Raw genomic sequence first — 11,568 nt, forward strand, 5'->3', positions numbered from 1 at the left:
AATACAAAATTAAGGATCATGAACATGAACAGGATGAATTTTTCCATCAAATGGAAGAGAATTGCTTAAAAGATTAGAAACCAGAATCCAAAAAATATAATTTTCAAGAAATACACTTGAAAGAGAAAGATGCTTAGAGTTAAAATAAGGGTTGGACCAGAAACTATTATACTAAACCTGAAGTGAAAAGGCAAGAGCAGCAATTATAAGCTTAAATGGAGCAACAACAAAAATATAACAAGTTAAAATGAACTGGGAAATTTGATGGAAGAATCATAGCCTGTGAATTTATTTCAGTATTAAACATATGTGTTCCAAATGGCATAGCATCTAAATTCAAGGAAAAGTTAAATGAGTTACTATAATGGTGTTAGAGCCCAATTTAACCCCCTCCAAGACCTAGAGAGGTCTAACCAAAAATAAACAAAAAAGAAATGAAAGACAAGAATAGAATTTTAGAAATGTAAAATATATATGGTAGATATCTAGAGAATATTGAATGGGCATATACATATTTCAGAGTTGTCCAGAGTACCATCACAAAAGTGACCATGTATCATGGCACAAAACCCTCACAAATGAATGCAGAAAAGCAGAAATAGTAAATATATGTTTTATCAACTAGAAGATAAAATGTGTACTAAATATTTTAGTCCTAAAGAATGAGTTAGTCTAAGAACAAATCATAGAAATGATAATTTCATTAAATATAATGACAAAAGTGAGACAACGTAAATTTCTGGAATGTAGAAAAAGCAATACTTAGCCTAAAATGGACATTTCTGAGCACTTTCATCAATAAAAGCAAGAAGAGAGTAATGAATTGGGCATGCAACTGAAAAAATGAAAAGCTAACAAATTAAAAACCTATACTTAGATTCAAAATTAGAAATTCTGAAAATCAGATTAATGAAAGTGAGCAAAATAAAAACATTGAAGCAATAAATTAAAATAGGAGTGGATTTTATGAAAAGGCCAATAAAATAGATAAATTGTAAGGTAACTCGATTTTAAAAAGAAAGAGAAAAACCAAATTAATCATATCCAAATTGTAAAACATAAACTCACAACTAATGAGAAAGACAAAAAAGAAATTATCAGGAAATGTGTCACCCAATTACAAAGTAATACACCTGAAAATCTACAAGAAATGGATAAATAGAATGACGGACGGGCAGGTCCTAGTGATCGATGGGTGGAGCCATCTTCTTGGCTGCTTGGCGGCCATTGTGGCCAAGCAAGTCCTTCTGGGGCGGAAGGTGGTCGTGGTTCACTGCGAAGGCATCAACATCTTGGGAAACTTCTACAGGAACAAGCTGAAATACCTGGCGGCCTTCCTCCGAAAGCGAATGAATAGAAACCCTTCAAGAGGCCCTTATCATTTCAGAGCCCCCAGCCGAATTTTCAGGAGGACTGTGAGAAGGATGCTTCCCCACAAGACCAAGCGAGGTCAGGCTGCTTTGGAATGCCTTAAGGTGTTTGATGGTATTCCCCCACCTTATGACAAGTGAAAACACATGGTTGTCCCAGCTGCTCTCAAAGTCGTCAGACTGAAGCCAACTAGAAAGTTTGCTTATCTGGGGCTCCTGGCCCCTGAGGTTGGCTGGAAGTATCAGGCAGTGACTGCTACATTGGAAGAGAAGAGGAAGGAGAAAGCCAAGATCCATTATAGAAAGAAAAAGAAGCTTACGAAACCACGAAAGCAAGCTGAGAAGAACATGGAAGGCAAAATCCACAAATACACAAAGGTGCTGAAGAAGCACGGGCTGCTGGTGTGAGTCCAATAAAGTCTATCCTCTATGGCAAAAAAAAGAAATGGAGAAACATTTAAAAAAATATGAAATACCCAGAGTAACAGAATAAGAAGTAGAGGACTTAAATGATCATATCTTTAAAAATAAATTGAAGAGGCCATAAATAAACTCTCAAAGAGAAAATACTGATGACCATATGGATTTACATGTAGTTATAGAATTATATATAATATAATATTCATATAATATATAATGTAATAATATTATAATGTATGAATTATATAAAGTGTTAATAGAACAATTATAATGTTACATAAACTGTTTAAAAATATATGAAAAGAAGGAGTCATACCTCATTCTGTTTATGAAACAGATATCGTTTTGATACTTAAACCAGAAAGAGGCAAAACAGGGAAAGAGATTTATTCACTAATATCTCATTAGTATTGATGTGAAAATTTTAAATAAAATATTATCAAGGAAATTAAAGTAACATATTATAAAGATATACATTGTGACCAGACTGGATTATATCATGAATGCTGAGATGATTCGATATTAAGAAAACTATACAAATAATTATTTATATTAATAACAAGATTGACAAAAGTCATAGGATTATGTCAATAAATGCAGAACAAGCTTTTCAGAAGATATAACACCCACTCATTCTTGTTTTTTAAATCTATAAAACATAGGAATAAAAATCTTTCTTTGATATGATAAATAGTATTATCTATAATGGATATAAACTAGAGAAGATCAAAGACAAAGCAAGAATTTCCATTATTACCATTACTACTCAAAATAGTGCTAAAATGACAGTTATTATAGATAAAAGTAGAAAAAGGAATTGAGGGGATAAGCATAGGCAAAGAGGAAACAAAATTCTAGCTTTTTTCAGTTTATGTAATTTTTTTTTTAGAGAACCCTAGAGTCTTCATTGGAAACTAATTTAAACAATTAACAACTTCAGCCGTTGCTCAATATGAAATAATCCCACCAGCATTTCAATGAATTACCCACAAAATCTAGCAGAAAGAGATAAGGAAATTCCATTTAAAGTAGCTACAGATGGGGTGGAGCCAAGATGGCAGAGTGAAAGCAGGGACTCACTTTAGCTCTCCCTTAAACCCCTCTAAATACCTGTAAAAATTACTCTAAACACATTCTAGGGCAGCAGAACTTACAAAAAGATGGAGGTGAAACAAATTTCTATCCCAAGACAACCTGGAAGGTTGACAGAAAAGGTCTGTTGCACGAGTCTGAGAGTACAGTCCAGCATAGGCTGTGCCGGCACAGATGGGCTGGAGCAGATTGCAGGGGAATGAATCACTAGCAGCTGTGGTGGTTTTCAGACTTCTCAACACACACAAACACCAAAGACAACTTAGAAGGTCAGTAGGAAAGGTCTATGGGACCTGGGTGAGAGAGGTGTGTGGTCTGGGCCCCAGCCCTGGGTTGGCAGGGGTGGAGGTGGAGGCAGTGGCAACAGCAGCTTAACCTTAACAAAGAGCTAAAAAGTCAAGTAACTGGCCGGGAAAATGAGTAAACAAAGGAAAAAAAAAAACCTCAGACTATAGAAACTTACTTTAGTGACAAGGATGATAAAAACATACAACCAGAAGACAACGGAGTCAAAGCTCCTTCATCCAAAGCCTCAAAGAAAATTATGAATTGGTCTCAGGCATGGAAGAGCTCAAAAAGGATTTTGAAAATCAAGTAGAAGTAGAGGAAAAATTGGGAAGAGAAATTAGAGTGATGCAAGAAAATCATGAAAAAATGAGTCAACTGCTTGCTAAAGAAAACTCAAAAAATGCTGAAGAAAATAACACCTTAAAGTAGCTACAGAAAGAATAAATACTTGGGAGCTGACATTCTAAGACAGAAACAATGTGAACACAATTATGAAGCATACCTTAAAGAAATAACGACAGATTAAAATAGTTGGAGAAACACTAATTGCTCATGGTTAGGCTGAATCAATATGATAAAAATAACAATTCTGTTTAATTTATTTGTCCTGTGCTATATCCACCAAGCTAACACAGAATTACTTTCTAGATCTAGAAAAAAATAATAAGCATAGTCAGCTGGAGGAGCAAAAGGTCTGTAAAATCAAGGGAGTTAAAACAAAAAATCAGGAAATACTAGATCTTAATCTACACTACAAAATAATAATCATCAAAACAATTTCGATCAATTAATAAACAATTATTAAGTGCCTACTATGTACCAAGCATTGTGCTAAACTCTGGGGACACAAGAAGAAGCAAAGAACTTTCCCCAACCTCAAGGAAGCTTACAATCTAATTGGGAAGACAACGTGCAAACAAATATATACAAAAAAAGCTTTCTACAGGATATACAGAAAATAATTAACAGAGAGAAAGCATTACGATTAAGGATTAAAGGTGAGATTTTGGTTGAGACCTAAAGGAAGCCAGGGAGTCAGTTGTCAGAGTTGGGGAGGGAGAGCATTCCAGGCATGGGGGGGGCAGTCAGTGAAAATGCCTGGAGCTGGGGGGGGGGGTGGAGCCAAGATGGCAGCTGGAAAGCAGGGACTCGCCTAAAGCTCTCCCCCAGGACCCTCCAAACACCTATAAAAATGACTCTGAACAAATTCTAGAACTGCAGAACCTGTGAAATAGCAGAGGGAAGCAGGGATCCACCCCAGGACAGCCTGAATGGTCACTAGGTAAGGTCTATCACACGGAGCTGGGAGTAGAGTGGAGCAGAGCTCAGCATGGGATGCACCTGGACCAACCAGAATGAGAGTCAGGTGGAACAGGCACTACCACTCTGAATCAGTGAGTTGTGGCAGTTACCAGATTTCTCAACTGACGAATACCAAAGACAACAGAAGAGGTTAGTGGGAAAAAAAAAAACTGTGGGGACAGAATGAAAGGAGTTCACAGTTCGCCCACCTCCCCAGGGGCAGCAGAGGTGGTGCAGCTCTGAGGACAGAACTACAGCTGCAGTTGCTTCTGGCCCCAGGCCCACCTGGTGGGAGGAATTAAGTGGCAGATCAGAGCAGGAGTGCAGAGCCTGCTCAGATCTGAGTCAAGGTCCAGGTTGGTGGTTCTTGGGGGAGGAGGAGCACTGGTGTGGCAGAGCTTGCTATGTAGAAATAGCTCTGAAAACAACAATGCAACCCCTCAAGCTTGGGACAAAGTACTCTCTACTCTAAAAGCAGTCATACCCAGATGAAAAACTCAAGAGTCAAGTAAGTTGGCTGGGAACATGGCCAGGCAGTGAAAATGGACTCAGATTCAGTCTCAGACTTTGGAATCTTTCTTTGGTGACAAAGAAGACCAAAACATACAGCCAGAATAAGTCAACAAAGTCAAAGAGCGTACATCAAAAGCCTCCAAGAAAAACATGAACTGGTCTCAGGCCATGGAGGAGCTGAAAAAGGATTTGGGAAAGTAAGTTAGAGAAGTACAGGAAAAATTGGGAAGAGAAATGAGAGTGACGTGAGAAAACCATGAAAAACAAGTCAATGACTTGCTAAAGGAGACCCCAAAAATACCGAAGAAAATAATACCTTAAAAAGAGACTAACTCAAACGGCAAAAGAGCTCCAAAAAGCCAACGAGGAGAAGAATGCCTTGAAAGGTAGAATTCACCAAATGGAAAAGGAGGACCAAAAGACCACTGAAGGAAATACTACCTTAAAAATTAGATTGGAGCAAGCAGAAGCTACTGACTTTATGAGAAATCAAGATATCATAAAACAGAACCAAAGGAATGAAAAAATGGAAGACAATGTGAAATATCTCATTGGAAAAACCACTGACCTGGAAAATAGATCCAGGAGAGATAATTTAAAAATTATTAGACTACCTGAAAGCCATGATCAAAAGAAGAGCCTAGATATCATCTTTCAAGAAATTATCAAGGAGAACTGCCCTGATATTCTAGAGCCATAGGGTAAAATAGAAATTGAAAGAATCCACAGATCACCTCCTCAAAAAGATCCCCAAAAGAAATTTCCTAGGAATATTGTCACCAAATTCCAGAGCTCCCAGATCAAGGAGAAATTACTGCAAGCAGCCAGAAAGAAACAAATGAGCATTGTGGAAACACAATCAGGATAACACTATGGGGCATAGAAATCTATCTTGCTCTACAAGAAAGTAAGGGAAAAGGGGATGGGGGGAGAGGGGTGATAGATGAGAGCGCTTACTGGGGAATGGGGCAATCAGCAGCTTCTACATTAAGGGATTGATGGGCTTGGAATATGATATTCCAGAGGTCAGTGGAGCTAGGATTAAAACCAAGAATCATCTACCCAGCAAAACTGAGTATCATGCTTCAAAGCAAAATATGGATTTTCAATAAAATAGAGGACTTTCAAGCTTTCTCAGTGAAAAGATCAGAGCTGAATAGAAAATCTGACTTTCAACATAAGAATCAAGAGAAGTATGAAAAGGTAAACAAGAAAGAGAAATCATAAGGGACATACTAAAGTTGGACTGTTTTGTTTACATTCCTACATGGAAAAATGATGTGTATAATTCATGAGACCTCAGTATTAGGGTAGCTGAAGGGAATATACATATGTATAGACAGAGGGCACAGGGTGAGTTGAATATGAAGGGATGATATCTAAAAAAATAAAATCACATTAAGGGATGAGAGAGGAATATATTGAGAGAGGGAGAAAGGGAGAGAGAGAATGGGGCAAATTATCTCACATAAAAGTGGCAAGAAAAAGCAGTTCTATTGGAAGGGAAGAGGGGGCAGGTTAGGGGGAATGAGTGAATCTTGCTGTAATGGGATTTGACCTGAGGAGGGAATAACATACACATTCAATTGGGTATCTTATCCCACAGGAAAGAAGGAGGAATGAGATAAAAAAGGGGGGATGATAGAAGGGAGGGCTGATAGGGGGAGGAGGTAATTAAAAGCAAACACTTTCGAAAAGGGACAGGGTCCAGGGAGAAAACTGAATAAAGGGGGATAGGATAGGAAGGAGCAAAATATAGTTAGTCTTTCACAACATGAGTATTGTGGAAGGATTTTACATAGTGATACACATGTGGCCTATGTTGAATTGCTTGCCTTCTTAGAGAGGGTGGGTGGGAAGGGAAGAAGGGAGAGAACTTGGAACTCAAAGTTTTAAAGCAGATGTTCAAAAATAGTTTTTGCATGAAACTAAGAAATAAGATATACAAGTAATGGGGCATAGAAATCTATCTTGCCTTACAGGAAAGTAAGGGCAAAGGGGATGGGGGGAGTGGGGTGAGAGAAGGGAGGGCTGACTGGGGAATGGGGCAATCAGAATGTATGCCATCTTGGAGTGGGGGAGGGTAGAAATGTGGAGAAAATTTGTAATTCAAACTCTTGTGAAAATCAGTGCTGAAAACTGAAAAAATTAAATAAATAAATGACAACAAAAAAGAGAAAATGCATGGCGCTGAGATATGGCATGTCTTGTTTATGTAACAGATAGTAGGCCAGTTGTTGTATTTGAAGAGTATGTGCTGGGGAATGGGGTATAAGAAGACTAGAAATATAGGCAGGAGCTAGGTTATGAAGGCCCTTACATGCCAAACAGAACATTTCATATTTCTGCCTGGAGGCAATAGGGAACCAGTGAAGTTTATTGAGTGGAGGGGTATGTGTGTGAGTGAGTGAGTGTGTGTGTGTGTGTGTGTGTGTGTGTGTGAGTGTGAGCGTGTGATCAGGTCTGTTTTAGTAAAATGACTTTAGTGAGTGTATGGAGAATGGATTAGAGTGGGGAGAGACTTGAAACAGGAAGACCCAAGGCTCTTCAAGGCATGCAGTGATAAGAGCCTTCACTAAGGTGGTGACAGTGACAGATAAGAGAAGGGGGCATATTGGAGAGATGTTGCAAAGGTAAAATATATAGGCCTTGGCAACAGTTTGGATATGAGGAGAGTGAGCCTGAAGGACTGTAAGGATGATATTGCCCTCTACAGTAATAGGGAAGGTAGAAAGTAGGGAGGACTTAGGGGAAATATAATGAGTTCTGTTTTGGACATATTGAGGAGTTTAGCAAAAGAGGAGTTGATTAATGAAACAGATTAGGTACACAATATATAGAAGGAAAAGAGCACACCTGGGAAATGGTTGAATAAATTATTATGTAAGAATGTGATAGAATACTATTGTACTATTAGAAATGATAGAGATGGTTTCAGAAAAACCTTGGAATACTTCTATGAAATTTTGCAAAGTGGAGTGAGTAGAACCAGAAGAACACTTTATTCAATAGCAACTATATTGCAAAGATAATAAATCTTGATGAGTAAACACACTTCCAGAAGACTCATAATGAATGAAGCATGCCACCCAGTACCAGATAGAGAATTGATGGACTTGGAGTACAGATTAAAGCATATTTTCTTTTTTGTTCAGTCAAGGAAAAAGACAAAGTTTATTAAGGGTTTCCTATAATGGGTTGTCTTAAATCACAGGCCCTTAAGGAGCTTTTTTTTGGTAGGGCAATTGGGGTTAAGTGACTTGCCCAAGGTCACCCAGCTAGTACATGTGTCAATTGTCTGAGTCCGGATTTGAACTCAGGTCCTCCTGACTCCAGGGCCAGTGCTCTACTCACTGAGCCACCCAGCTGCCCCTAAAGCATATTTCCTTTTTGTTTTTTCTTTCTTGTTTTGTTACGTAGTTAATGTGGGAATTTGTTTTGCATAGCCCTACATATTTGTTTTTCTTGCCTTCTGAATGGGTAGAGGAAGGGGGAGCATGGAAGGAGCGGATTCAGAATTGAAAATAAAATAAAATTTTAAAACGGGGCCTGGAGAGCTATTGAAGCATGTTGGAAAATACCAGAAATTGTGGGAGACAAGTGTGCTGGAGCTTCATTCATCATGAGAGCTTGAAGCATCAGCAGTGAACGATGTTCCAATCAAAAACCCCAATGGAGTTGTAATGAGGGGCTTTGCCCTGTAGAAAGGTTTCATATGCCAACCCCCAAAAACCCAACCCAAAGCTAACAGAGCATGTTCTGTCTCCCTTCTTGCCTCTTCATGAGTACAACCAGACAGTGATGGAGGGTCTAAGCAGCCAGGAACCATTGGTTTAGCACAAGGGTGGGGAACCTGCAGCCTTGAGGACACATGTAGCCTTCTAGCTCCTTGAGTGTGACCTTTAGACAGAGAAGGACATGCAAACAAAGAGGGACACACAGAGGTGGACACACAGACAGAGGGGGACACAGACAGAGAGAGGGGGACACACAAATGGACAGAGGGGGACATAGACAGAGGGGGTCACACAGACAGACAGAGGGAGACACACAGACAGACAGAGTGGGACACAGACAGAGACTGAGAAGGGACAGAGACAGAGAAGGATACACAGACAGACAGAGAGAGACAGACAGACAGAGACAGAGAGAGGACACATAGAGGGGGTCTGATAGGCACACACAGACAGACAAGGATAGACGGGGACTGAGAGGGACACACAGACAGTCGGGGACTGAGAGGGCTACACAGAGAGACAGAGAGGGGACGCAGAGAGACTGAGAGGGGATACACATAGATGGAGTGGGGACACGCAGAGAGGGACAGAGACAGGGGACGCACAGACCGAGTGGGGCTGAGAGGGAAACACACAGGGGAACTGAGAGGGACACACAGACAGACAGAGAAGAATATACAGACAGAGAGGGACACACAGACAGACAGAGAGGGGCACACAGACAGAGGCAGGCACACAGACAGATAGAGACAGGGAGGGACAAAAAGACAGAGATAGAGAGAGACACATAGACAGACAAAGAGGGAGTGAGAGGGACACACAGAGGAGGACTGAAAAGGACACACAGACAGAAGGGGACTGAGAGGGACACAGAGACAGAGGAAGAGGGAGCACACAGACAGACGTAGAGGGGGCACACAGAGAGGGACAGACAGAGACAGAGAGGGTACAAACAGACAGAGGGGACTGAGAGGGACACATAGACAGATGGGGACTGAAAGGGACACACAGAGAGATGGAGAGGGGACACACAGACAGACGGAGAGGCACACACACAGAGACGGGGACGGAGAGGGGACACAGACAGACAGAGAGGGGAAACACAGACAGAGAGGGGACACAGAGAGGGGAAACAGACAGACAGAGAGGGGACTTCTTTCCTTCCTTCCTTCCTTCCTTCCTTCCTTCCTTCCTTCCTTCCTTCCTTCCTTCCTTCCTTCCTTCCTTCCTTCCTTCCTTCCTTCCTTTCCTTCTTTTACTTATCACCTATCTTACGGCCAATTTTCATCTACCTATCATTTTCACTCTGTTATGAGTATTTTGTTTGGTGGTGGGTTTCTTTGTATTCAGAATACTGTTAAGCTTTGGCTTTTGTCCATTTACACTCTCTTTCTTCTCTTGCATTATGTGATCCAGTCATATTTAAATCTTTCATCATTAGACTTGTATTTGCCCCCCATTAGATTTTTTTTCAGTTTTATTCGTTTTCTTTATTAAGGCAGTACTTTGAACTTGCAACTAGTTCTGCTACTAACGCTGTGATGCTAGTCTACCCCGTAGACTCTGTCCTGATTGCCTGCTCTGACTTGTCTGCCCTATCCCAAATTCTCCAATTTATATTTCATTCTTTTTCTCTATCCATCTCTCTCCCTCATTTTTGTCCATTCTCTTTCCCTGTCCATAAAGTAAATAGCTCAGAGCCTCTCCTTTCCTTTTCTCCTTATCACCCATTTTTTAAACTTTCTTTCACTGTTCTCTTTTCTAAGTTTTCCTTTGCTTTTCCCCTTCACTAATTATCCTTTTCCATTGCATTTTGAATTTTTCATTCTAAGTTAAAGACCATAGTGTCACTAAATAGTTATAATTTTGTCTCCTCCTTGTGTGTGTGTGTGTGTGTGTGTGTGTGTGTGTGTGTGTGTTTAGATCCTTTATTTATTTTGTCTTATTGCTAGCACTGGCATTTCCAGAACTATGTCAAAGAATAGTGGGAAATTGGGGATGGGGGAAAATGCATCGTTGCTATATCCCTCTATGTAATAGGAATACTTCTCCTATTTACCATTTAAAAAAAAACTACTTTCTGTTTTGAAATATATAAATAGGCCTTCTCTTCCTAGGTTTTTATGGTTTTCAACACAGATGAGCATTGTACCTTTTCAAAGGCTTTTTCTGCGTCTTGCCAAATAATCATGATTTAGAACTAGTATTTTTTTAAAAAAATTATTATTAAAATCAATTATTAAAATCATATAATTAGAAAATATATTAAATATGTTACAAAATATTAAATGATCAAAATAGGTAATTAATTTAAGCTAATTTTATGTTAAATATTTTAATGTTAACTTGTTATATTAAATGTGTCAAATAGTTTTCCTAATGTTCGGTCATCCTTGTATCTCTCCTATAAATCCAATTTGGTCACAGTGAATAATTTATTGGATATAATGCTGTAGCTTTTTTACTATGATATTATTTAAATTTCTTCATATCAACATTTTTTAGTATTATTTTCTAAATATGGTGTATTATAATATAGTTTATTTTCTAACAAGCTTTTTGTATATTTTTAAAATGTTAAATTGATGACCTCTTCTTTTTAAATGGAAGCCCTTCTTTGTAATAAGTAGAATCAAATCAAATAAATCAATACCTTTTCAGAGTCTCAAAAGTATGGTTTATTCTACATCTCTAGTTCAATAAATCTTTTTCCCAATGAGCTCTCTGAAGAGAAACTATGTTCTCTTCCCAATGATATCAGGACATTTCACAGAACACTCTAAGCAGGTGAGGTGGGAAAAATTGCAACAACAAAAATTGAACATAAATGAAAAGCTACTGAATGC

At 38.9% G+C, this 11,568-nt stretch overlaps 1 pseudogene; it reads left to right on the forward strand.

The window, feature by feature from the left end:
- Positions 1-1,163: 1,163 nt before the first annotated feature.
- On the forward strand, positions 1,164-1,794 carry LOC118832897 (annotated as a pseudogene).
- Positions 1,795-11,568: the final 9,774 nt, after the last annotated feature.

The sequence above is a fragment of the Trichosurus vulpecula genome, chromosome X, assembly GCF_011100635.1.
Source record: "Trichosurus vulpecula isolate mTriVul1 chromosome X, mTriVul1.pri, whole genome shotgun sequence".
Lineage (NCBI taxonomy): Eukaryota > Metazoa > Chordata > Mammalia > Diprotodontia > Phalangeridae > Trichosurus > Trichosurus vulpecula.